Source organism: Ixodes scapularis, unplaced genomic scaffold (genome assembly GCF_016920785.2).
Source record: "Ixodes scapularis isolate PalLabHiFi unplaced genomic scaffold, ASM1692078v2 PGA_scaffold2__306_contigs__length_199485367, whole genome shotgun sequence".
In the NCBI taxonomy this organism is placed as follows: Eukaryota; Metazoa; Arthropoda; class Arachnida; order Ixodida; family Ixodidae; genus Ixodes; species Ixodes scapularis.
Window position 1 is genome coordinate 98,660,326 of NW_024609857.1, and position 23,724 is coordinate 98,684,049.

Sequence of the window (23,724 nt, forward strand, 5' to 3'; positions counted from 1 at the left end):
CACTGAAGGAGTTGGGCTGATTTCGCAATTACTTGATTCAGGAAAACTTGCTCGCTGCAAATGATGAATGAGGGAAATTATCTGTTTTCAAAAGGTGGGAAATGCGTCTCGCAACGTTAGATGCTGTCGCGGCATTTTGACCTATCGCGCCTCCAATATTTTTATTACGAGGATGTCGAAGCCAGCAGCAATATACGTCTACATTGGTCAGGTTGACCGGCCACAAAAAAAATACTAATTTTCTCCGTTCAGGATTCGAAGCAAAGTTCAATGCAGAGAGGTTCTGCGTGGATCTTCAATACACACTCTCTTCAGTTTGTCTCCGTGCTGCCGGCTATAGAACCATTTGGCTAAGTTTAAGTAGTATGTCTCTCTCTGTCAAATATACTTTTATTCAGCAGCTCACCTAATAGCTAGTCAACCAAGCTCATATTTCAACCCGAAGGATATACTAATATCGCTTTAGTGGGACCATAGTACGTAATATAAGACATAACCCGCTTGTCAAAATGACTTCTCGATTGCTACTAAAACCTGAATTGAAATACGAGTATCAGCTGCTTAGTGGGGCACCGGCGGGTTAACATGGTCCTTGGCTCAAAAAGCGGTTGCTTAATTTTCGTAATTTTCCTGCAGCCCGTGTTGTTGGCCGAGCAGACGACTGGAGCTGTTTCGTAAACGCGGATACGCACAAGAGCTCGATTTCGCGGACAGATAAGTCGCATGGTCGAGGCATGCGAGTTAGCTGAAAAGTTACTCTCTGTGGAACAATTCTATAGTCATCGCCGCTTTCCTTAGATGATTAAAACTGATTAGTATATTACCGTCTCTCCGAAGCCCGTAGTTTCGGTTTTGAACGAAATCTCCGAAACAAAAGTTTGACACGAAAAGGACAAAAAAAAAAAAAAAACACCGGCAAAACAAAACTATGCTTTGCAAGTTTATCTGCACCGGCTACACTTAACCGTCTCAGTTCAAATGCCTATAAAATTGGGCATCAAACAAAAGAAAATCTGCTAAATTGAACGCGCCACCTGTTCAGGCGGCCCGGCCGAGCCGCCGCGATCTGGACTCAGCCGCCATGTTTGTTTGGCGGTGGCGCCCCCTATAGGTCGCTGGAGTCGCGAATACGGAGGCGGAAACAACCTGCAAAATGGCGACAGGGGGTCAGCCTTGGTCAAAGAAGAAGAGCTTACAACACCCCAGCATGGTTGTAAGCTATGGAGAAGAATGTGCTGATTTTCGGAGGGAAGATCGTTTTAGCGAACACCGTTTTCGCGACAACAGCAGATCGGATCGCCGTTTAGAGAAAATGGCGACCGCCCGCATGCTAACCAACCCTTGGCGATCCACGCTCAAACTTATATTAAACTTTTCCCGAGCGATAGCGAGGGGTGCCCGCACAAAGCGCGGTCTGTTTGGAAGCCTAGCTTGCCGCCGCCTACAAGCAGCATTTCTCAAACGGAGGCCTCGATAAAATGTATCCATTTTCGCTAAACCGTGCTTCGATATACCGCACCCCTTTCGTTGAAACGAACCTGGATAAAACCGCGTTCGATAACCGTAATAAACCCGTCTTTTTTCTTTTTTTTTTCTTTTTGACACCTTCAATAGTCGTTTGAAGCAAACATCAAAGTTCGTTGTGCAACACGAAAATCATGCAACTATCTCAAGGTCTTGCTATTTTAGTTTTATACTAGATCCCAAAGAAAAACATGACGTATCTACATCTTTTGGCTAAATTTTATATTTTCGTGTTCTTTCTACCGAGAAATGCTATCACATATTTTCCGATGATTCAAAAGGACACCTAGCATCTGGACTTTGCTTTTCGGGACCTGCTCCTATGGTTCAGGCAAAGAGTACATTTTGTGTTCTGTTACAAGCTCATACCGCAACTCCGAAAGAAGGCAGTTGAGCCCGAAGTACGGTTATTCAACAAGGCACTGCCACGTGCAATATAGTGCACAAAGGAGCGGAACTTGGTCGTCTTGAATGTGGACGTAAGTTTGTATCTTTCTGAGTTGCCCTTTCCCATAAAATCGCTCGTCTCTTGCAAATGCAAGGTCCTTAGATGTTCTAAGCAGCTAATTAGAAGAGGACAACTATCATATGGCATACTAACTCTATCATATGACCTACCACAACACTATTGAGAGGAGTTTACGCGTAATTTTGTTCAGTCTAACGAAATTACTCCTCCTTTTTGACGCATTACATTCTAGAGCATAGCGGCATTGATTTTCGCCAATGGTAAAGTACATTTGCATGAGCCAGGAGAAGCAGGAAAAATATTTCGATAATCTTAATGACTTATTTGGCTCCTCAACATTCGTATTATTACAGCGCTGAAAATAAAAGCCACGAACACAAGAACTTTCGTTCCGACTCGGACAGCGCGCACCTCGATAGAAATTTAATGGGACCCGGAATACGGGTAGCCACCCATCGTTCTCCCTTTCTATTTTTCCTTTATTAGACTTAATACAGACGTTTTTTTTAACAACAGCAACAAACAAGTATGTTATGCCGGTCTACCTGCCGGTTACCATGAACGTGTCCTCTCCTCACTCGCTTATCCCCCAGAGTACTGCCTTTTATTTCGCCTATTGTGGGGACAAAGGCTGGCGCGTGCGCTAAAACCGAAAGCCGTGACTAATTTGCTTCCACGCGGTTTAAAGTTGCGTTGCAGCGATTTTAAGTTCGAATTTCGGGCACTTTGCACAACCATACTGACACAAGTGTCACGCAAGTATTCTCATGCGCAACGCCATGAGCTACAAGTTTAATCGTCGCTGCGTAATTACGTGACCCCACGCAACAAGGTCACGTGATCATGTGACCACCATAGGCGCGCTATTCGCAGTTTGGTCACGTGGTGGGCGGGATCCAACTGACCATGTTCACATGACCCCCACGGGACATGGTCACGTGGTCATGTGACCACCAAAGGTGCGTTTTTTCCAGCGTGGTCACGTGGTGCACAGGACCCCACGGACAATGGCCCACCGATCACTTATTAGAGCACGACGAGCACGAATACGCAAGGTCTGTGGAGGGTTGTTACACGCTTTCCGCCCATAATGAGCTTCAAGTATTCATTCAGAACAGTATTCGGTGAAAGTAGCAAAATTGTTGCATGGCCCCTCTAATGAAACAGCATTAACCATGATCATAATAAGCCGTTCAATCTTGCGGTACTCTGAGTTGAATAGGCCTGCTCTGTCCAAATACATCCACTACATGTCTCTTCGTTTTCAGCACAAATTCTCGACCCAGGGCCGGCCTTAGAGCAGCAAGCGCCCATGGCAAACTGCAGCCGTGGCGCCCCCCCCCCCCCCCCCCCCCCCTTACACACACGTATACTATTCTCGCACCAAACATCATGTTGTAAGCAAACATGCCACAGTGACCCAGCGCGAATGGTCGCGATTTTGTCGTTGTCAGTCGAAAACCGCGTCCTAAAAACGAACGACGTTCGCGAGCATTGAGAGCTTTGTCGGCACCGTGTTCAAAGTTCAAGAATCATTTATTTCTTAGATTAACCAAACTTCAGCTGTGGGTCTCCCATAGCAAGCTAACGTCTAATGGACAGAGAAAACAAAAGCACAAGTTAACCATGTCAAATGCCGTAGAAGGCAACCTTCCGAGCCTTCAACAACGCAAATTGGGCTACGTCTTGCGACATATCCAGGCTAGACGCTATCTTGTTTTCAGTGGACGAAATTGCCAATGACGATATCCTGTCACCTGCCATGGTTGATCTTAGGTATGTCTTAATAAGCTTTAATTTTAGAAACTCCTCTCAGCGGTGGCCATTGACATTGGCAAAGGGAGGAGGATCCTCAATGACACCCACGTATGAGGGAATTTGTCACGATGGTTGTCCAGAATGAACTGGAGGACGTCCTGGCGAGCACTGCATCCAGTGGGCAGCAGGCTGCATAGTTAGATCAGCTCCTCGCAGAGATCTGTACCGTCGATGTCTGCACTTTCTAGGTGTCTCAGACTCTCAGTGCATGGCCAAGGCATTGGCAAAGTTTAAGAAGTTCCGCTTTGTCGGGAAGTCGGGTGAGGCCGTAAAGGAACCCCCAGAAGCTCACGTGCTGCTCCATCCGCGTGAAGCGTTCTTCAATCGACATCTCACGGTGTCAATCATCTTGTAGAAGAACTCTCGCTTGAATTTTGTCTCGACATCATCAACCTCGTCTTGGCACCCATAACAGAACTGGCGCTTTTTCCGCCGCAGTCGAGGGGCCGGTTTCATCGCACTGTCAATACCCATGCTCTCGGGAAGACCGTTCGCAGTTGCCAGTTGCAGTTTCGTACCCGACATCGCGATAATTGTCGATGCAATCGCTGCATGCTTTCATCAGCTGGGTGGTTGCTACGATGTCCTTCGTTTTGCATTGCATGTTCTCGCTTACAACATTAACTTGTAAAATGAATGTCGTACCACACAACAATGTAAACGAGAAACTGAACTGCAAGAGTTAGAGCTTCATGTCGGACACCAGGCTTGCCTGCTGTGATTCGGCCATTCTTGCGCAACATTATAAATTTATATGTTTTTCGCGGTTTTCGGGATTCTTGTGGCGAGTTTCTGAATTTTGAGTTGGCAACACTGATCGGCATTGGAAGTCCGTAGTCGTCGCTGGTCGCTTACACACAAAAAAAGAAAGAGCTGCGGATCCAAAGTTCTTTACACATATTATTTTCAGTCAGGTTGAAGCCTCTGGGCACAGAGACTCACCGGATGCTGAGGGGGCATTGGTTCGTTTAGCTTACTGCTAGAGACTCCACAGCGAGCGTTGCCCAAAGCGCAGCTCGAATGTCGGGAGGAATCGGGTTCATTTTACCCCCGGTCAGACCTCCTGAGCGAAGTCATTCTTCGGCTCAGAATAACTTGGCAAAGGGTGAATGAAGCCTACGTTTTCTGCGAGCCAATCAGAGACTCTGAGCGAAGCACGTGATAACTAAGAGCAAAACTCCGTTCCAATAGTATTTTGTCCCGTGACTCGCTCCGACACACTGATTTGCTCGCCGATGGGTTTGGCGCCACCGTTTAGTAAGTTGCGCTAAGAGTGCGGCATGCTGGCTCCATCGCTTTTTGCCAGTCAGGTTTTACTCCGCTCGTAATTTGAGAGCTGTGCGGACGTGATCGCTTGCCTAGTCGTTCATGATTCATTCAATGGCGCTTTGAATCTCACGGAGGAGAGTATAGTAAAACAGTAGTAAAAGTCTATAGTAAAACAACATCCGCAGGTGGCTGCGGGTTGATGGACGCCAATTATAACAAGAACTTAGTCGTTGGTTTTGCGGCCGAAATGCCAAACGGCGATGCGGTCGTTTTTTGTTTTTGATTTTATTCCCTCGAGGTTTGAGCCCTGCATGACCTGGCGGCCCTTTCGGCGCCCCCCTATGAATGGCGCCCTGTGCAACTGCATAGGTCGCCCACTCCAAATGCCGGCCCTGCCTCGACCGAGAGAAAAAAGACGAAAAAAGGCCTGCTGGCGGCGGACAAGTATCACGCATCGGGTGGCCCCGGTACAGCGACCTTGGCTGGTATCCTGGTGGGCGCCGTGAACGTCGCTTTTGGGCTATGGGTGACGAAGCGGCCTGGCGTTGTTTGACGCCCACGGATTCACAGTTGCAAAAGTAATGGGGCTAAAGGCCACACGACTGCAGTTTGCCGAAATTTCCGAAAATGAAAATGCAGGCCTCAGTGAAGTCTGCTGGCTGGTCGAGATTTTTAATTTTTAAGTATTGTTCAGGTTCTTTTTATATTTTTCCGGCACACGCAATCACAAATATTCGCCACTCGCTACCTTTTTTCTTTCCTCGCACAACTTCCTGCGCGTCTACTTTTCCTAGAGCAGAGGACAAATCTCTGTAATCTGCGGGGGAAGCTCGGCGAATGGCGAATCCGAATTATTGTTTCGCTCTAAAAACGATGTCTTTATGACGGACAGACAACAGCAGTGTCATGCCTCTGAGTGTCCCCTCGGCGACTATTTTTCAGTCTGGACACATTAATGGCTTCGTCATTCGCCGAGCATCCTCCGTAGCTTACAGAACTGTCTCTCGAATTCCTTTGGGGAAACACAGACACACGGGAACTTTTTTTACCGAGGTATACATTTTGGACCGGTGTCGCCACTGTTTATTTGTTTTACCTTTATTTTTAAAATATTGAAAAGTGTCGACCAGTGCGTTTCCTGAACAGTTGTGTACTAGCTTTCTGTATATGTACATACGCGTGTCAGTAAAGATATATGTAAATATTTCGTAATTATACTGCGTATTTTATGGTAAGTTGAACAAGAGTGCGGGCAAACCACTTTTCTCCTGTGTCGCTAGCAATATGACGGCAGGAGGTTCGCTTGAAACAAGCAAATAGCAAGGCTTGTAGGTATCTCAAATACTCTACTCAAGATACTGTAATTAAAATACTTTTGTCGGTATTTTGGTATCTTGAAGATACATTCGATTGGGAGTAATTAGCACTCTATCTTAATTACATTGCTTAGTATCTTCTACTCAGTATCTCAAATACCTCTTCCGGCGTACGAAGAAGTTTGTCCCCAAAGGGGAAGTACTAAGACTAAATGTTCTTTCTTTCTCCTTTGCACGTGTCTAGGGGGTCAAATGAGATGTACACTAGGAGGTCATCGAACGATATGCGTTTCAGCTAAGTTAATATAATCAAGATGCCCCCATTTTTTTTTTTAGTTGTTATAACTTCAGCTTGTCGCGCGCTTATAAAGTATCTTCGAAAGTAATTCAATTATTTTTCAAAGTATTTGCACCTTACTCAAAATAGTTTGGCGCAAAAGTAACTTGAATACTACTCTAAATACTTTCTCACTTGGGTATTTAGTATCTTGTCTTAAATACTTTTGTCGAGTATCTTGAACAACACTGCAAATCGCTGACACCTGCACCATTTGAAGTATAGATAAAATAATCGGTTCAGATCGCCTAGAAGCTGCAAACGAAAACCGCCGTGGTGTCGAAGCGCGAGGCAGTTGATCGGATTTGGTCGGACACAGTGGGTCTAACGAATACTGGCAAGTGGGTTCCTAACGGGTTCCGGGAGGGTTGATGAGGTGATGATTTCAGCAATCCACCAGCCGGATTTCGGTGCCACACGAATCATGACATGATAGTCAGCTCTATGTACGCGAAATCATTAAAACATCCACAAAGCAAAAAGTACAGTACATCTCATTCACATCCTTCAGTCTTATCAACGAGAAGAATTTAGCACTATGATTTCGTCTCGTCCTGCGATGGTTGTCAGCCGACGCCACGGCCCGTTAGGTTCAATCGGGAGCCAGTCACGTAATGCATTACTTCGACGCGCGTATAAGAAAAGCACGCTAATGCACACGTGCCTATAACTGGTCTGTGATTGGACCTGGTGGGCCCTAAACCTAGGTTGTAGATAGGGACTCTAAACTTTCGGACAAATGCTATAAACTCCGTGAAACACTCGCCGGTAAAACTATCGCGAATTCGGATTTATCCGAACAACTCCGAATTCGACAGCTGTCAGTTGTAAAATCTTGAGCGATCTTGACCTTTTCCAGGGATCCGAGGAAAGGTTTTGTAACCGTTTTTCTTTTGTTTTCGTAAGCGTCAAAAGAAGCGTCTTTCTCTGCACATATTCCTTCGTCATCCTCGTGGGCAACAGGAATTCAATAATCAGTCAGACTTTCGAAGTATCCGCACGGAAAAGGCAGGACTCTGCCAAGGAATACAGATATTTTGTAGTAACTGACAGAGACATTGTATTGCCTTTGAGGCTTTATCATACAACTTGAAAGTTTAATGAAAGAAAGAAAGAAAAAAAAAACGGAAGGAAGAGGAAAATGTGGACGGATGGCTTACCTTTATGCGACTTTATATGCGCGCATGCAGGCACTTAGACTACCTGGGATCACGATGAACATCCACCAGCTCACTTGGACTTCTGAATCGGTTTACTTTATTGTTTGCAAGTCTTAGAGTGTTAATTAAAATGTTAATTAAATATCTCTGTTAATTAGTCAACTAATTCTACAAACAACCTTGCGCTTAGTGACGCCCAAGTCGGGTAAGCTAATGGCAAAACTAAAAGCGTCCTGATGTCATTTTTTTTTCATGTAGTACCTTTGGTGCAACTAAAAAAAAACAAAAAAACACTTGGTTTCTAAATCAACTTCGGGAGGGAATATGGTATCAGAAGGCTAGTTCGTTTCACTTTATGGGTGAGCGAAGCCAACGCTCCAAGCGCGAGCATGCTGCTTGTAACAGCGCCTGTGGCGCACGTACGCACGTGCGAAGCCGGCACGCTCGGAGCCTTGGGCTCGCGCTTCTAGCTTTGACTTCGCTCGCACATGACGTGAAACGAAGTATACACCGACACGCGGCTCCGACGCCGTCCCTCTGCGGTGGCGCTGCCTTGAGTACGGCGCACAACGCAGAGGCGGCTTCTCTTCAAAAACGAGACGCTGCGATTCCGCAGTGCCCACACCCGGTGTGGGCAAAGCAAAAACCCTGTTTGTAAACAGGGCGGTCTTCGCGCGCTTGTCTATAGCCAAAATTGCGGGCTTGCACCGAGAGATGCCAAAGCACGTATACTCTGCATAAACAAAAAATATAATAAATAAATAAAAAAAAGGTCGGGCAGTGAAATCGCCGAGATGTCGCCACTCCGCACAAGCGAATGTGTACGAAGGCACCCTATTCACGGTGGCGAGACAAAAAAGAAAAAGAAAAAACGCCTGCTCCCCGCAAAATCAACCCGCAAAAGCCTGCCGGGTAAACGCGGGCGCAGACACCTGCAGGTCTTCCACGCGCGCGGACGGGTCTCCTCACCCTCTCTCTCATTCTTTCTCTGCGTGTCTTTGTTTTTATTTATTTCCCCCTTCGTTACCACTCTTCCTCGACCCTCCTTTGCCCCGGGTTCGTGGTATGTTCCGTTTCTCCTTATGATGGACCGCAGAGGACCCTACAAGCTATCGGAGCCAATCCAATGCCGCGTGAGCGTCACGTCAGCTTTAGGACAGACACAACGAAGCACGAGGCGCGTGGTACGTTCATATGCGCTGGATTGGCTGCTACGACTTGTAGCTCCAGTCCCGGTCCATCGTAAGGTGCGTGCAACGACCAAGAAATTCGCTCCGCGAATGGGCACGTTGTTTGAAGCGAGGATCGGTCGGGCAACCACGCGCAGTACTCTCGGTTTGAAGAGGCACTGCCGTTGTTCGTGGGAAAGAACGTCGTCCGTCGTCACGTACGGCGACGCGGGGCTTGCATCCTCGCCGTCGCAATGTTTAATCTAGGGTGCCTTCATGTGCGCTCTGCTTAGGGTGGTGGCATCTCGCCATTTTGTCACACACGTTTATTTTTATTTTTTGTTTAGAAGCGCGTGAAAGAGCGTGTCCCTGCACGCGCTTGTGGCGCTGACTGTGCTATGGCGACAGTTTGTTTTCGTCGATTTCTTTGTATTTTCCCCGTGAGCGCGTGCTGTCGGCATCGGGTACTACAAAGGGTGGCATCACTCTAAACAGGGGTGCTATTCTGGTCGCAAACGGGTACCTTTCGAGTTGTGACGTATCGAGAAAGAAGGGGCGGAGCCTCAAACTAGAATGATTCTTGTTTGAGGCTCCGCCCCAACGTTCGGGTTCACGCACGCGGTCAGCTAGAATCTGACGATGCCTTACGTCGCGGTGACGTGTTTACCCAGTTGGGGCGAAGAAATCCCTGCATTTCCCCCTGTTCTTTTTGTTATCTTCTTCCTTTCCTCCGGGACTTAGAACGAGCGAATAACGGAGAAAAGGCTACCTTCCGGAAAATGGAAGGAAACAGAGAAAAATAATATTATCCTTTTATAAAATACGAATGATTATTTCAATAATTATGACGTAAAGTAAATTTAGCTAAGATATCTCAGCTTTTTTTTCTCGAAGTCTTTCGCTACGGTCTTTGAAAACAAACATGGCGAAAACCGCGGTAACGACCTTGTGGTGTTTGTGTCTCGCTTGCGTGGTTGCTTTTTCTGTTTCTGCACGATATGGATGGCATTACGATAAGAAAATATTATGTGAAGGTACGCTGCGACACCGTTATCCTTTGTGAAGCCGACGTGAACATAAGCTGCAAATGAAATTTCCTGTTCGCCTGTGAAGGAGACTCCAAATGGATACAGAGCTGACGACGACTCTGTGGTAGTATATGACAAGTCATGAGATCGACGCAGAGTAAAACGGTTGTGAGCATTCTCTGGATGATGCAGGAAAGTTTCTTCGGGCAGTTTTAATAATGCTTTGCTCCTTTGCTCACTGCAGTGATTATGCCGGTATAGTCTCCATAAGCCATGCTCTTCTCTTTCGGCGCTGAAGAAATGCACGCGACGGCATAATCTCGGGCAGTCTTTTTTACTTATTTTTATTTGCAGAAGAGCTCGTGCAAAAAAAAAAAAACGGCTTTTACGTTTTTACACGTCCCTACATAGGTACCTCTAGAAGGCACCCTAGGTACCTCGCTTTCCCATAGGCTTCATTGCGCGTGACGATTCAACGTCATTTGCCATGGAAACGTTCGTGAAACTAGAAAGCCTCTGTTTGCCGCTAACAGTCATTTTTCGAGTTCGGGTTGTGACGACAAAATGACGTAAGAACAAGAATGTACGGGACTATTTGCATTGTTTTAACTCGACAACCGTACCCTTGGCGAGTTAAACTCGAAAGAACATGGCCGCGATGCTCGTCGGATCGACCGCGGCTGGGGTTTGACGTGCGATCGGTCACTTGATCAACGCGCACACGAATACTTTCGTGCTGTTGGATGAGCTTATTCGGCGACAGGACCGGGTCGAAGAGCACAGTGAGCTGGCGTTTAACGTCTCCGATGTAACGCTTGAAGAGATGCAAGACTTGGCTTCTATTTGTGCCGGTGTTATGAAGCTTGAAAGTGGTGGTGTTGTTGTGGCTCGTACGGTACCGTTGCTGAGATTATGAAGACGGTAATAGACCTTTATTCAGCGTTGCCGTGCATTAAAATTCAAAACCTCACCTTGGCACAAAGGGAACCACGTTTCCGCGAGCACGGAGGCAGCAGCCAACGGTCTGAGAAAGAATTGTGCCGCCGCCACGACCGCCAGCGATCGCCCCAACGGCAAGAAAACAAACGACGAGCTCATTGAGGTTTGTGTAGTGCTGACTACTGATTCATCGGACGACAAAGGTGAATGATGTAAAACGCAACGTAAGTTTGCCAGCGTTTTGCAAAACGAATTCGTTTCGTTGAAAATTTAATTTGTGAAATTTGTTAACGCCTTGAAAGTTTGACGGGGACCGCATTGTGAACGCAGGCTTCACACAAGTGTTTTCTACAGTGTGCGCTTTGGCTGCATGCATATAAAGACAAAAACACTGCCTATATGGTGCATAAAATAAAAGAAATTTCGTTTATCTTGATAATGTTGACTATCTATTGAGTGCTGTTGATAGTAGTGGCGTAGCCAGGAACTTCTAAGGGGGTGAGGATGGAGGGGGGTTGAGGTGGCTTGGATGTTCATGACTTGGGGTGCGAGGGGGATGGTTTCGGAATTTGTGTGTATATTCTAGGGCCCGCCGATTTGGGGAGGGAAGGAGCGAAGCCCTATAAACCCCCCCCCCCCCTCGCCCCCCCCCCCCCCCCCCATCACCGGCTTTGCCACATAAGGGGAGCATTCTACATTCACAGGCTGCTACAAGCATGTGCATAGCCACTGAGCTCGTACCACAATGGCAAGATATAGTTGCTGACATTCTTCACGTTACGTAGCAGTTCTTTCTTTTTTGTACATATGCTCGCTTTTCCTTCACACATCTACTCTGCCTCCGCTTGTCGTTTATGCTTGATGGTGATAGGCCAACAGTGCGTATTTGCTCTGCATAACAGGCAAATTTCAAAAATCCAGCTCACACTACTCTTTAATTTCAATGAGTTACTGTCACTTTTGAAACGACAATCTATTGAATTGCTATCATAACACGTATGTTGACTGTAGGACAATTCTATTTTTATTGTTTTTCTTGGTCACGAAGATGACAACCATCCACAAGACACTGGCTAAATTTCTCGTCTACAGTGGGTAACAATGTTACCATACTCTGTCAGACTAAACTGCTGCTCTATAGACAAGTAGCGATTAATTTTAGGACAGACCTGTTCATAGTTTATTGCAGGACATTGAAAAGTGTTCTTATAACTTTCCGATGACTGACTTGCAATTCCAGCAGCTTGGCGTGAAAAGGTAAAACATCTAATTGATACAACGAAATGCCATCAGCAACCCATCCAGATTTTATTGCGTAATTGACAGTAGCTACAGACCGCAACAAATTGTCAACTAAAGACATAGGTACTAAGCGTGCACTAACTTCGAAGCGGTAGAAACCCTGAAGTTTAAACGTCAACTTACCACCATGTTGTTAATGGCAAAATGGTGATTGCGGCAAAGTGTTGGAGTCCTTCAGAATGGTGACGGTCTCCTTCAGACCGATGATGACGGTGACAAAGGTTTAGTTAGAGTCTAAGTTTAGTCAACGCACCCGACGGCGTCGGTGTGCTTGTCATGGTGGCGACGAAAGCCTTCTTTCGCACATGCCTCAGCTCCCTCGGTCCGGGGTTTTGTCGACCCAACCGTCTCTTCTTAGCCGGTTGACAGCGACACTCACGACGGCCGTCAAGGCTCTGATCACCATCCACTGGGCATTAGCTATGTGATCATCGGGGGCAACCGCGCCCTTGTAGTTCACCGTTGCGAAAAATCTCAGTGCGATTCAATTAGTAGCTGCTGCTCGACGGTCATCATCTCTCATCGTCGCCGTCTCTCGTTGTCACACTGCGATCACACGGTGCTTTTCGACAAGCGGTATTGTCGTCAGAAACAGTCGTCGTGCATCGCGAAGGCAACCGGGTGCTCGCGGAAAACCCGTCATTATACGTGTTGGTCGAGTCATCGTTGAGCAAGAAGCATCGCCGCCATTTTCTACGCTCTAGAATCCTGCCCAAAGCTTGTTCCCCTTCGTGCAATAGAAAGAGAGGTTAAAAGCACGAGCGCATCACCCCGAACGATCTTGCACGAACGTTGGCTTGCACTGCGCAAGCGCGCCTGCTCGACAGGGACGTTGAAAGCCCGGAGCACGGTCTTGTAGCTCCTACACCCGCACTAGCTCGCACTCATAGTGAAACAGAGAGTAGGGTGTGTCGAGTAATACCGCAGTTAATCTAGTGACGCGACTTCCGCTATGTGCTACGTAGGTCGGACGTGGTCATACGTCACTTTGTCGTCACGGTCCGAACTCAAAGAGAGACATTTACGGCAAACGGTTGCTTTCGTGTTTCGCGAACGTTCCCATGGGAACCGCGTGGAATTATCACGCGGGCTGTGGCCAATAGGAGCGCGCGGTTCGTAGGGGGGAGGAGTTTTCGAGAAACACGAACGTGACCGTTTGTGACCAGAATAGCACCCCAGAAGGTCATTGAGGCACCCTAGTTTAATCTTCGTCAGGCTCTTGCAGAGCCCATCTGGCTCTTGCAGAGCATAACCAACGTGTATGCTCTCAAAATAAACACCCAACTGTGTGGACAACAATCTAGACAAAGCGGCCCCTATAGTTCGATCCCTTCCCCAATAGTCAAATTCACGAGACGCTCTCACTGTTCAGTAACTATTTCTAAGCCAGTTCATTCATGCTATAACGAGTCGTAAAAATTCATCAGCCTTGCTCTTCCAAACGATAAAACGAATTCCGAGTAGGATAAATTTAAACTCGTTTCAAAGTACACTGCCAAGATAAAGCCGCCCATATTAATTGTCTCTAAAACAGCAGTTGCAACATGACAAATCACGGAATTAACTCGAGATATTTTGCACATCTTAGTTCAGCGGTTCTCAAACTGTAGTCCGCGGCGACGGTTGAAGGGGTCCCGGCTGATTCGAGGATCACCCTGTATATGTGTTCATGTGAGTAAAAACAGCGGCGCACAGACACAACTAAAGGGAAGAAAATTAAAACAAATGCAAATTTAATAATTCGACCAAAATAAGCGAAACTGCACTGAACGTACGGTTGAATGCACTGACCGTAGATTCAAATAAACACTTGTCAACTACAAACACATGGGACACGAGGCGACAAAGACAATCACAAGACATTACTTCAAAATCCGTCTTTACAAGTGGACCGGCGTGGAGAGTTCGGCAGTAGCACTGTCAATATGTAATAAATATTTTTTTAATTACACAATATATTTCTCGCGATACTGTATTACATAAATGACATTGATAAAACACTATCAAATGATCTGTGCCGCGAGAGGCGCCACGGAATATTATTTCTCACTATAAACATTGTGTTTGCTATTAACACGTTACTTATTTTGTACGATGTGTTAGCGAGTGATTGCTTTATTCAAGTATGCAGAAATAGCGGTACTGCGATTCCCGTGGCCAAACGAGCCAATTATGTTTTGGCCATAAAAAAACTGAAAACCTAGATACCTAAAATCCCTTTGGGTTTTAGCAATACGTCCAAATTTATTTACCGTCTAATGACTTTAAATATATAATTGCAACACGAGCTAGAAACCCGCTCGTGGGAAACTTGATTAGCAGATTTTAGTTATTTACCCACACAGCTTATCGCTACAATGATCTCCCATGTAATGTTCGCCGAGCCCCCTAAAGGCACAGTGAATACGGCACTAAGGTAAATGCCTCCCCCTCTTCTAAAAGAAAAAACACGTTCCAGTTAAGTAAAAACAACACTGTATATTAGGTACTTTAAAAATAAATACATAATCGAATACATATATGACAAACTACCGGCATATACCTTCGTTACTTCATCACAACTAGTCACAAGCACTGCACAACAAAGTATTTTTATAAAATTTTTCACGAAACTGATTGTTTCTTATAGTATTTCATAGACAATTTGTAATGATTGGCGACCGGGCAGTTTTTCATGACTTGAGAACATATCTTCCCATAGTCCTGATCCCCACACGTTCTGCTCCTCGGAAGACTTCGTAGAAGGTTGAGCACTTTCGTGTAGTTCGTTCCACACTGCAGCAGAATCGTTCAATCTAAAAAATAAAAGCAGAGAAAAACACCATGAACGGTTATAGGGTCTATTCACGTGCTGAGTCATCGCCCACAAACATGACCACCAAACGATAAAGCAAAACTTTGATTCGCGAGAGTTGTGAAAAATGAAAGACAAAGCAAACTCGCCAATGGGATAACTGCGTTTGCCTTCGGTGGCCATACTTCTGTGTTGTGACTCGGCATCAAAAGGCAGTCTGATGTCATATAAATACTTGTAACATCCTTGCCTACTAGCCCCGAGAACGAACGCAAGCGCCGCTGTTGTTCGAGGCGTTCGAGATCGTTTCATAGGTCACAAGGAAAGGGTACAGAGAGTTTAATCGCAAAAGATTACAATCGCACGAATAAAATTATAAAAAAATGGCGCTAAACATAAAGCAAAAAGTTACGGAGAAGTTATCAGCGACCAATCACCAACCGTTCGCAACGTGAGTACTAAAGGTGTCGCGAACCAGCCGACATTCGAGTTCGACCAGGTTCGAGCTTCTCGAACCTTTCCCGCAAAGTCTGACAACGTGCGTACTTGGGCACACGTACGCCCAAGTATGCATGCGCCCACTCAAACACGCACGAATTAGGCACTCATACGCATGCGCGAACACAGATACGCGGATGCACGCGCAGGCACGGATGCAAATTCACGTACACACGCACAAGCACACCCGCGCACACGTACGCACGAATTACACACGCACGTGCACGCGCGCACTCGCACAGGCACGCGCACTTATGAGCAGACAAACGCCCACGCGTGCAAACACGCACGCACATGCACGTATAACACGCACACAGATACGCGGGTGTATATACTCACGCGTAGGCAGGAAAACACGCATGTGCATGGGGGGCACGCACATAAGCATCCTCGCTCATGCACGCGCACACGCAAGCAGACGCGGACGCGCAATTACGTACGCAAGCGCGAGCACGCACATGATAGAAAAACTAGACGAAACGTCACAAGGTGTATCGATGAAAAGAACACCGGCTATTTCCGATGGAACGATTTATCCTTGAAAAAGTGCAGCTTCGAAGAAACGAGCTGTCTAAAACGTCGTCTGACGAACTTACTGCATGGCAGCGCGTATATTCGGAATGTATAGTACATAAAACAGCGGTCACTAAAACAGGCACACAAAAAGCACAACTGTTTCCAGTGCTTCGTGAGAAATCGTCGGACCCCAGTTGCCGAAACAAATCTTGCATTCACAGAAATACACATACAACAGAGAGGGATTCTAACCACCGGTCATCTCACCATAAAAATAAACTACGCATTGCCATATGCTCAGTCTCCGCCCAAATGTAGCCTAGCGACAGAGACTAATGTATTTTCGCGGCGAGAAAAACATGCTTCGGATTTCTTTCGAACGCACTCTAAAGAAATGTATATTATATCTACGTTCAAAATTCGCGCCCCTTTTAGAGGAAGAAATGTAGTACTTACCGGAATAATACAGCGCGAAGATAGAAATAGGAAGAGACACACCAGACAGGACAGAGCGCTGACTCGCAACTACGGCTTCTTTACTCAACGAAAAAGAGAAAGACAAAGAGAGGAAAAATTAAAATATACACAAAAAGAAGAAAAAATGAAGAAAAAAAGCAGTGAAAGGGTGCATCGAAGCCAATGGAGAACTGGCTTTTAGGAGTTCTAGTGGAGTATCCCTGGAAAGCTTTTTGGGGTTGTTGTTATTCTATCTGCAGTCAATGGTAGTCGGGTGGCAGGAAGGGTGCTACCGGCAAAAGTCGGGTGTGTGTATCGGCTCTTGCGTAGCCCCCGTCTTAAGTGACATTTACCTCGGTGAAGTGGACTGTGGCATTGAAAGTGAGCTAGGCGGCACGAGTATTATCAAGATACTTCGCTATGTGGATGACTTTTTGGTGTTTTCCAGAGGATCTGGAACATTGGAAGCGTTGGTTGACACAGTGGTGGCGGTATTCGAGAAGTGTGGGGGAGGCCTTAGGTTTACCTTTGAGGTCCCAAAAGAAGGGGTACTCCAGTACCTGGACCTTTCCATGCGCATAGGAGACTCGCGTGTCTGCTGGACCTATCGTCCACGATCCAAGAAAGGCATCCTCGACTGGAGGTCGGCCCACTCGAAGGTTGTGAAGAGGGGCATCGTTACATCTTGTCTGAGCTCAGCGCTCAAAAAATCTTGCCTCCACACTCTGGGGGAGAGCTTTAGGATACAGACAGAAAGACTGAGGAAAGCTGGCTATCCAACGACACTACTTTCAGACGTCGCAAGCAAACTGCTGAAGAAAGTAAAGGGTAGCCAGTCTACACCACGGGATGTGGAACGCAAGCGACCTGTAGTTATCCCGTACTTACACAGGATCTCTCACAATTTAAAAAAATGTTAGAAAAAGATATGGAATCCCAGTGGTTTTCTCCGCACCAGAAAAAATGAGCCAGATCTGCCCCAGAGTTCATGCGAAGGCAGAGGGAATCGCCAGAAACAAGTGTAGCAAGAAGCACGCCAGGCCGTTCGTCCCATGTGCCACGGGAGTAGTCTACAGTATCCCCCTCTCGTGCGGCTCCACCTACGTGGGACAAACGGGACGGTGCCTGAATGAAAGGCTCCGGGAGCACAGGTACTCCCTCGGAGCGACAGTGGGAGGACACCTATCGGTTCACTGTAAAGAGTGCCTGTGCGAGCCGTTTTTTAGTGCCACCACCATCTTGGGACGACACAGGAACAAAGTGACACGCGAGGTGCTGGAGGCCTTCCACATCCAGAGTAGAGGAAAAAAGTGTATCAGCGCAGCATCAGTGGCGTTGTCAGGCAAGGAGCTGGAATTCCTGAAGTTGACAATGAGGGTCCAGCACGTGCCGTAGTCAGCTACCATGGGTGGAAGGTGCGCGTGTGATTGCGCACAGTAATGTCTTTTTTCTCCTTTTTTTCTTCGTGTTTTTTCTTCTTTTTGTGTATATTTTAATCTTTTCCCTCTCTTTGTCTTTCTCTTTTTCGTTGAGTAAAGAAGCCGTAGCTGCGAGTCAGCGCTCTGTCCTGTCTGGTGTGTCTCTTCCTATTTCTATCTTCGCGCTGTTTTATTCCATTATGTACAACGATCACCAACTAGCCCAGCTTTCAACCTTAGTACAGTTTATTTCTTTTGCATCGGGCCCTTCTCCTGTCAATTATAATGTTTTTTTCTCTAATCCTTGTGTCCTCGTTAACCTAATAGCCCAGTGTGTGTGTAGTGCTAGGGTTTCTTCTTGGCACATTCGACGTGGTACGTGTCCTGTGGAACTGAAAGGGATTTTCGGCCTCCTCGCTCCATCGGAAGGACACACAAAAAGGGTGTGTCGTGTTTTAAGATCCGAGTACTGGCGCCAGGAAAGATTCTTCCGAGACTGCCTGAGAGTAGCCTGTGCCTCCGCAAAGGAAAACCCAGCCAATTCACGAAGATTCTACCATGAGATGAACAAGAGAGCAAGGGATGCCACGGAGTTCTTGTGGCAGAGAATCCGGCCACAACTTCCAAAGAAGAAGGACCTGATGACTCCGTCGACCCGCGGATACACAACATTGGGTGAAGCCGAAATTCCTCCAGAAATTGGCAAGCCGTTAGAGCTGTGTCCCAAGTTCTGCTTCGAGCCGGTCCTAAGCCCTCCCGAGTTGGTGACTCTGGCCAGGAACGTAGCAGAGAAGGCGATGGAAGGCGACAGGCCAAGGTGCATTCACGAGTGTGTGGAAGTTCTTCAATCACCAAGAAGAAGAGGACAGGTTTGTCCAATTACCATTTTGGTGGATTTCATGGTAGACAGTGACCTACGTGTCATGTTATCCGACAAAGAGGGTCAGTTTGTTGTGTTACCAAAGGGCATGTTCAATGAAAAGGCAAACGCGGCCATTGAGAAAAATTTCAGACCGGTCAATGTGGATCTGAAGAAACTTCGAGACAGGGCAAAAGGACTTTGTGATCGCCTGGTGTTAACCCAGCTGGCGGTGAGAGTAGGAAAAGCGGAGAATGTACACCTGCAAGCGTTTTTCAGCGCCAAAACCCATAAAGAAGTGTGCCCGTTTCAAGCCATTGTCACGGAAAAGGGATCGTGGCAAAGGCAGGTGGCCTCCTACCTACAAAAACAGTTATCATCATTGAATATCAAGGACCCTTTTAGGGTTTTCAATTCTTTGGAGCTTGTAGAGTACCTCGAAGCAGAGGGTCCAGAGATGAGGCACGCTTGTAGTATAGACGTGGAAGATCTTTTTTACTCCTTGCCGCACGACAGATTGCTGGAAGCAGTGAAAGGGTGCATCGAAGCCAATGGAGAACTGGCTTTTAGGAGTTCTAGTGGAGTATCCCTGGAAAGCTTTTTGGAGTTGTTGTTATTCTATCTGCAGTCAATGGTAGTCGGGTGGCAGGAAGGGTGCTACCGGCAAAAGTCGGGTGTGTGTATCGGCTCTTGCATAGCCCCCGTCTTAAGTGACATTTACCTCGGTGAAGTGGACTGTCGCATTGAAAGTGAGCTAGGCAGCACGAGTATTATCAAGATACTTCGCTATGTGGATGACTTTTTGGTGTTTTCCAGAGGATCTGGAACATTGGAAGCGTTGGTTGACACAGTGGTGGCGGTATTCGAGAAGTGTGGGGGAGGCCTTAGGTTTACCTTTGAGGTCCCAAAAGAAGGGGTACTCCAGTACCTGGACCTTTCCCTGCGCATAGGAGACTCGCGTGTCTGCTAGACCTATCGTCCACGATCCAAGAAAGGCATCCTCGACTGGAGGTCGGCCCACTCGAAGGTTGTGAAGAGGGGCATCGTTACATCTTGTCTGAGCTCAGCGCTCAAAAAATCTTGCCTCCAGACTCTGGGGGAGAGCTTTAGGATACAGACAGAAAGACTGAGGAAAGCTGGCTATCCGACGACACTACATTCAGACGTCGCAAGCAAACTGCTGAAGAAAGTAAAGGGTAGCCAGTCTACACCACGGGATGTGGAACGCAAGCGACCTGTAGTTATCCCGTACTTACACAGGATCTCTCACAATTTAAAAAATGTTGGAAAAAGATATGGAATCCCAGTGGTTTTCTCCGCACCAGAAAAAATGAGCCAGATCTGCCCCAGAGTTCATGCGAAGGCAGAGGGAATCGCCAGAAACAAGTGTAGCAAGAAGCACGCCAGGCCGTTCGTCCCATGTGCCACGGGAGTAGTCTACAGTATCCCCCTCTCGTGCGGCTCCACCTACGTGGGACAAACGGGACGGTGCCTGAATGAAAGGCTCCGGGAGCACAGGTACTCCCTCGGGGCGACAGTGGGAGGACACCTATCGGTTCACTGTAAAGAGTGCCTGTGCGAGCCGTTTTTTAGTGCCACCACCATCTTGGGACGACACAGGGACAAAGTGACACGCGAGGTGGTGGAGGCCTTCCACATCCAGAGTAGAGGAAAAAAGTGTATCAGCGCAGCATCAGTGGCGTTGTCAGGCAAGGAGCTGGAATTCCTGAAGTTGACAATGAGGGTCCAGCACGTGCCGTAGTCAGCTACCATGGGTGGAAGGTGCGCGTGTGATTGCGTACAGTAATGTCTTTTTTCTCCTTTTTTTCTTCATTTTTTTTTCTTCTTTTTGTGTATATTTTAATCTTTTTCCCTCTCTTTGTCTTTCTCTTTTTCGTTGAGTAAAGAAGCCGTAGTTGCGAGTCAGCGCTCTGTCCTGTCTGGTGTGTCTCTTCCTATTTCTATCTTCGCGCTGTTTTATTCCATTATGTACAACGATCACCAACTAGCCCAGCATTCAACCTTAGTACTTACCGTTCCAGAAGGAGCGTCGTTCCTTCTACGATCGCTTTGACCACGCACAGTCTGCAACGACGGTAACAAGCGGATAGCCTTCGGCATCGATCTCGCCAGATTCCTTCGCGCGCCTCGCTTCTTCCACTCCGGCCTGTTGCATGGCCTCCCAAGCGGCATCTTCAACACCCCGAGTCAAATCGTTCTCGCAGCGCTACGACACAATGACTCAACCTCACCTGAAACCTCACCATCCGTAGTTTCAGCAGAGGGTCGCTTACGTGCAAACTCTATTTGCGACTTCGAGACCTTTCGCTTGCCATATTTATACCTCTTTGGACCCATAACTGCGAGAACGGCCTTTCTAGTCATGAAAACACGCACAGCTATCCGCCTGACACCTTACCCCGAGAAACAAAACCACTCTGTCTGGACGGGTCTTCCCGTCCCTGGACCACCACAAGCGCGTTACTGAAGAGCGCATGCGTGCGGAGTAATACAAAATCAGAGCAGTGTGCGTGGCGTAATGGTGGCGCCCTCACGCGGCGCTCGTCGAACTAGTCTTGACCGTCCAAACGAGGAAAACAAGCCACAACACCTTGGTTCAGTTTTTTCGATGTAGTTAAAGAACGGATGTACTTACAGCTATAATTTTAATATAATTGAATTTCGTGTTAAATTCCGCAGATATCCCACAAGACACATTTGTAGTTCAAAATTCACAGGTTTTTAAAAACGCGTTCTAACGTAAACATGTCAAAACAGCCGATTCCGACCGATTTCACGATTTAATATAAAATATAATAAATGTTTTTATGAAAAATATGCTCTGTGGGATAGTTGGACGAAGAATCAATCTTTTTATAGCAAAAACGTTTGAAAAAATCGGAGTAACGGTTATTAAATGAGAATTTTCGTAAAATGGCAGAAAATCGCGTGTATTCTCTATGGGGCTTGGAGGAGCGCTCCCTCTTAACCACTCGGCCACGACTGCGGGACGAGTAGGGGGCTCTGAGATGTGGTAGTAACCCAAGAGCTGGGGACGTCATGGATGATACGTTGCATGTAACCGTTCAACGTCTATACAGGAGAGGGTGCTGCGGTCAAATGCGTATATAATCGCGTTAAACTTTGCATGCATTGGCTCAACGTTTATAGACGAGAGGGCGCTGCGATCAAATGCTCAAATGCGTATATAACCACGTTCCATACCACACATTCTCTTTCTGACATGGACTGTTGGCTTAAGCGGTGGAGTAGCGTTCACACGGCTTCTAGTGGATCCAAGCTGATCCGTTACAAGAACCACTGGCTCCGCATTTCACCGATCATAAAGCAGTAATAATGAAGTCGAAACGCAACCCGGAACTCAGCACTACCAATGAGCAATAAAAAAAAAGATCAGCACCATCAGCAGTACCTATGAACAAAATCAGTATCATCAGCACCACCAGAGCTTTGCCCCAATCAAGATCATTCACCATATGGAGATGCGGTCATTTTTTTTAGCATTTGCTGCATTTGGTGTTTTGAGCACCTGCTGCATATAAAACTCTAACATGATGCACTTCTGTTACTGTGAGAGTTTTTAGGCGCGTTTCTTTAAAGCGCTTTTTAAATCGGTCTGTTTGCTCCGATACGTTCGGAAACATGGCAACGGAACTGTCTTTCCCAGTCTAAAGTTGATGTTATCCGGGGCTTTCAGCGACGATTATTTACAATTACCCAATTATATAATTAACAGGTTAAGCTACGAATAGGACTAACGGCACGAAACTTCGCTTTTTTTTTCGGAACGAAAGTGAGTTGCTGAAAATCACAACATACAAGTGAGCTTCGAAAAAGAATGTAAATTAATGCTTTACGAAAACAAAAGTTATTGAGAAAGGTTAGAGAAAACTTATAAATTAGACCTTGCGCAAATGATCGTTTCCCTAGAAATTAGTGAGCAGTTTATTTCTCCTCATTAATTCAACTCGACAGGGGACAGCGCTTTTCATGACCATGTGTGTAAAAAGTATTTTACGCTATAATATTTTGACAAAGATATGTTAAACGTGTACTTTGCATAAAAATGCATAAAAGAGCAGTTTATTTTCAGAGCTACGCAGTCGGGCAAGCACTTGAGGAAAATTTAATATTTATAATTATTTCAATATTAATAATATTGTCTCGCGGAGGGGAATTACCGCACGCGTGAAGTGACAGTGACAACTCAACGAAGAAACTGTTTATCGGGCGAACTTGTGCCCCCACAATGCAAAGCAACTTGAAGCGGCAAGGCCGACAAACGCAGTCGGCGGTCGGCGAAACGAATGCTGCTATGTGCAAACTCCTATTTATGCAAAGTCATGGGACATTCGAGATGGTTAGCGTGTGCACGGAAACTTTGAGAGCATTTACTTCATACACGACACGCGGCCAACGGCAATAAGTGATAACATGAGAACTAGCTTCGCGTAGAATAAAAAGACGATGAAGGGCAACGTTAAAAGGGAAGCTGACAGAGCGTACGCAGACCAAGTGAAACTAAACAGAGTACGTGGCAATACATATCTATACTTTCATTTAATGTAAAAAAAGAAAAGGTTCCCATATTTTATATTAATCTTGCAATAACTAACAAACTCTGTCCTCCCGGAGCCACATCCAGAATTCGATTAAAAACCGTAACGGCTTCATCTTTACTAAATTGCTCGCTTAAGAACGAAATACATCAAATGTGGTCTCCAACAAATTAAGAGCCGTAGTAACCGCGTAGCATGATATTAATAAAAGTAGAAGAGATGAAAATCGAAATTACCGATTGGCGACAAAGCTGGGCGGTCTCGAAACTCGG

The 23,724-nt window shown here is 46.5% G+C and overlaps 1 pseudogene; it reads left to right on the top strand.

The window, feature by feature from the left end:
- The first annotated feature begins 18,576 nt into the window (after window positions 1–18,576).
- LOC120836823 lies at window positions 18,577–20,613 on the top strand (annotated as a pseudogene).
- Window positions 20,614–23,724: the final 3,111 nt, after the last annotated feature.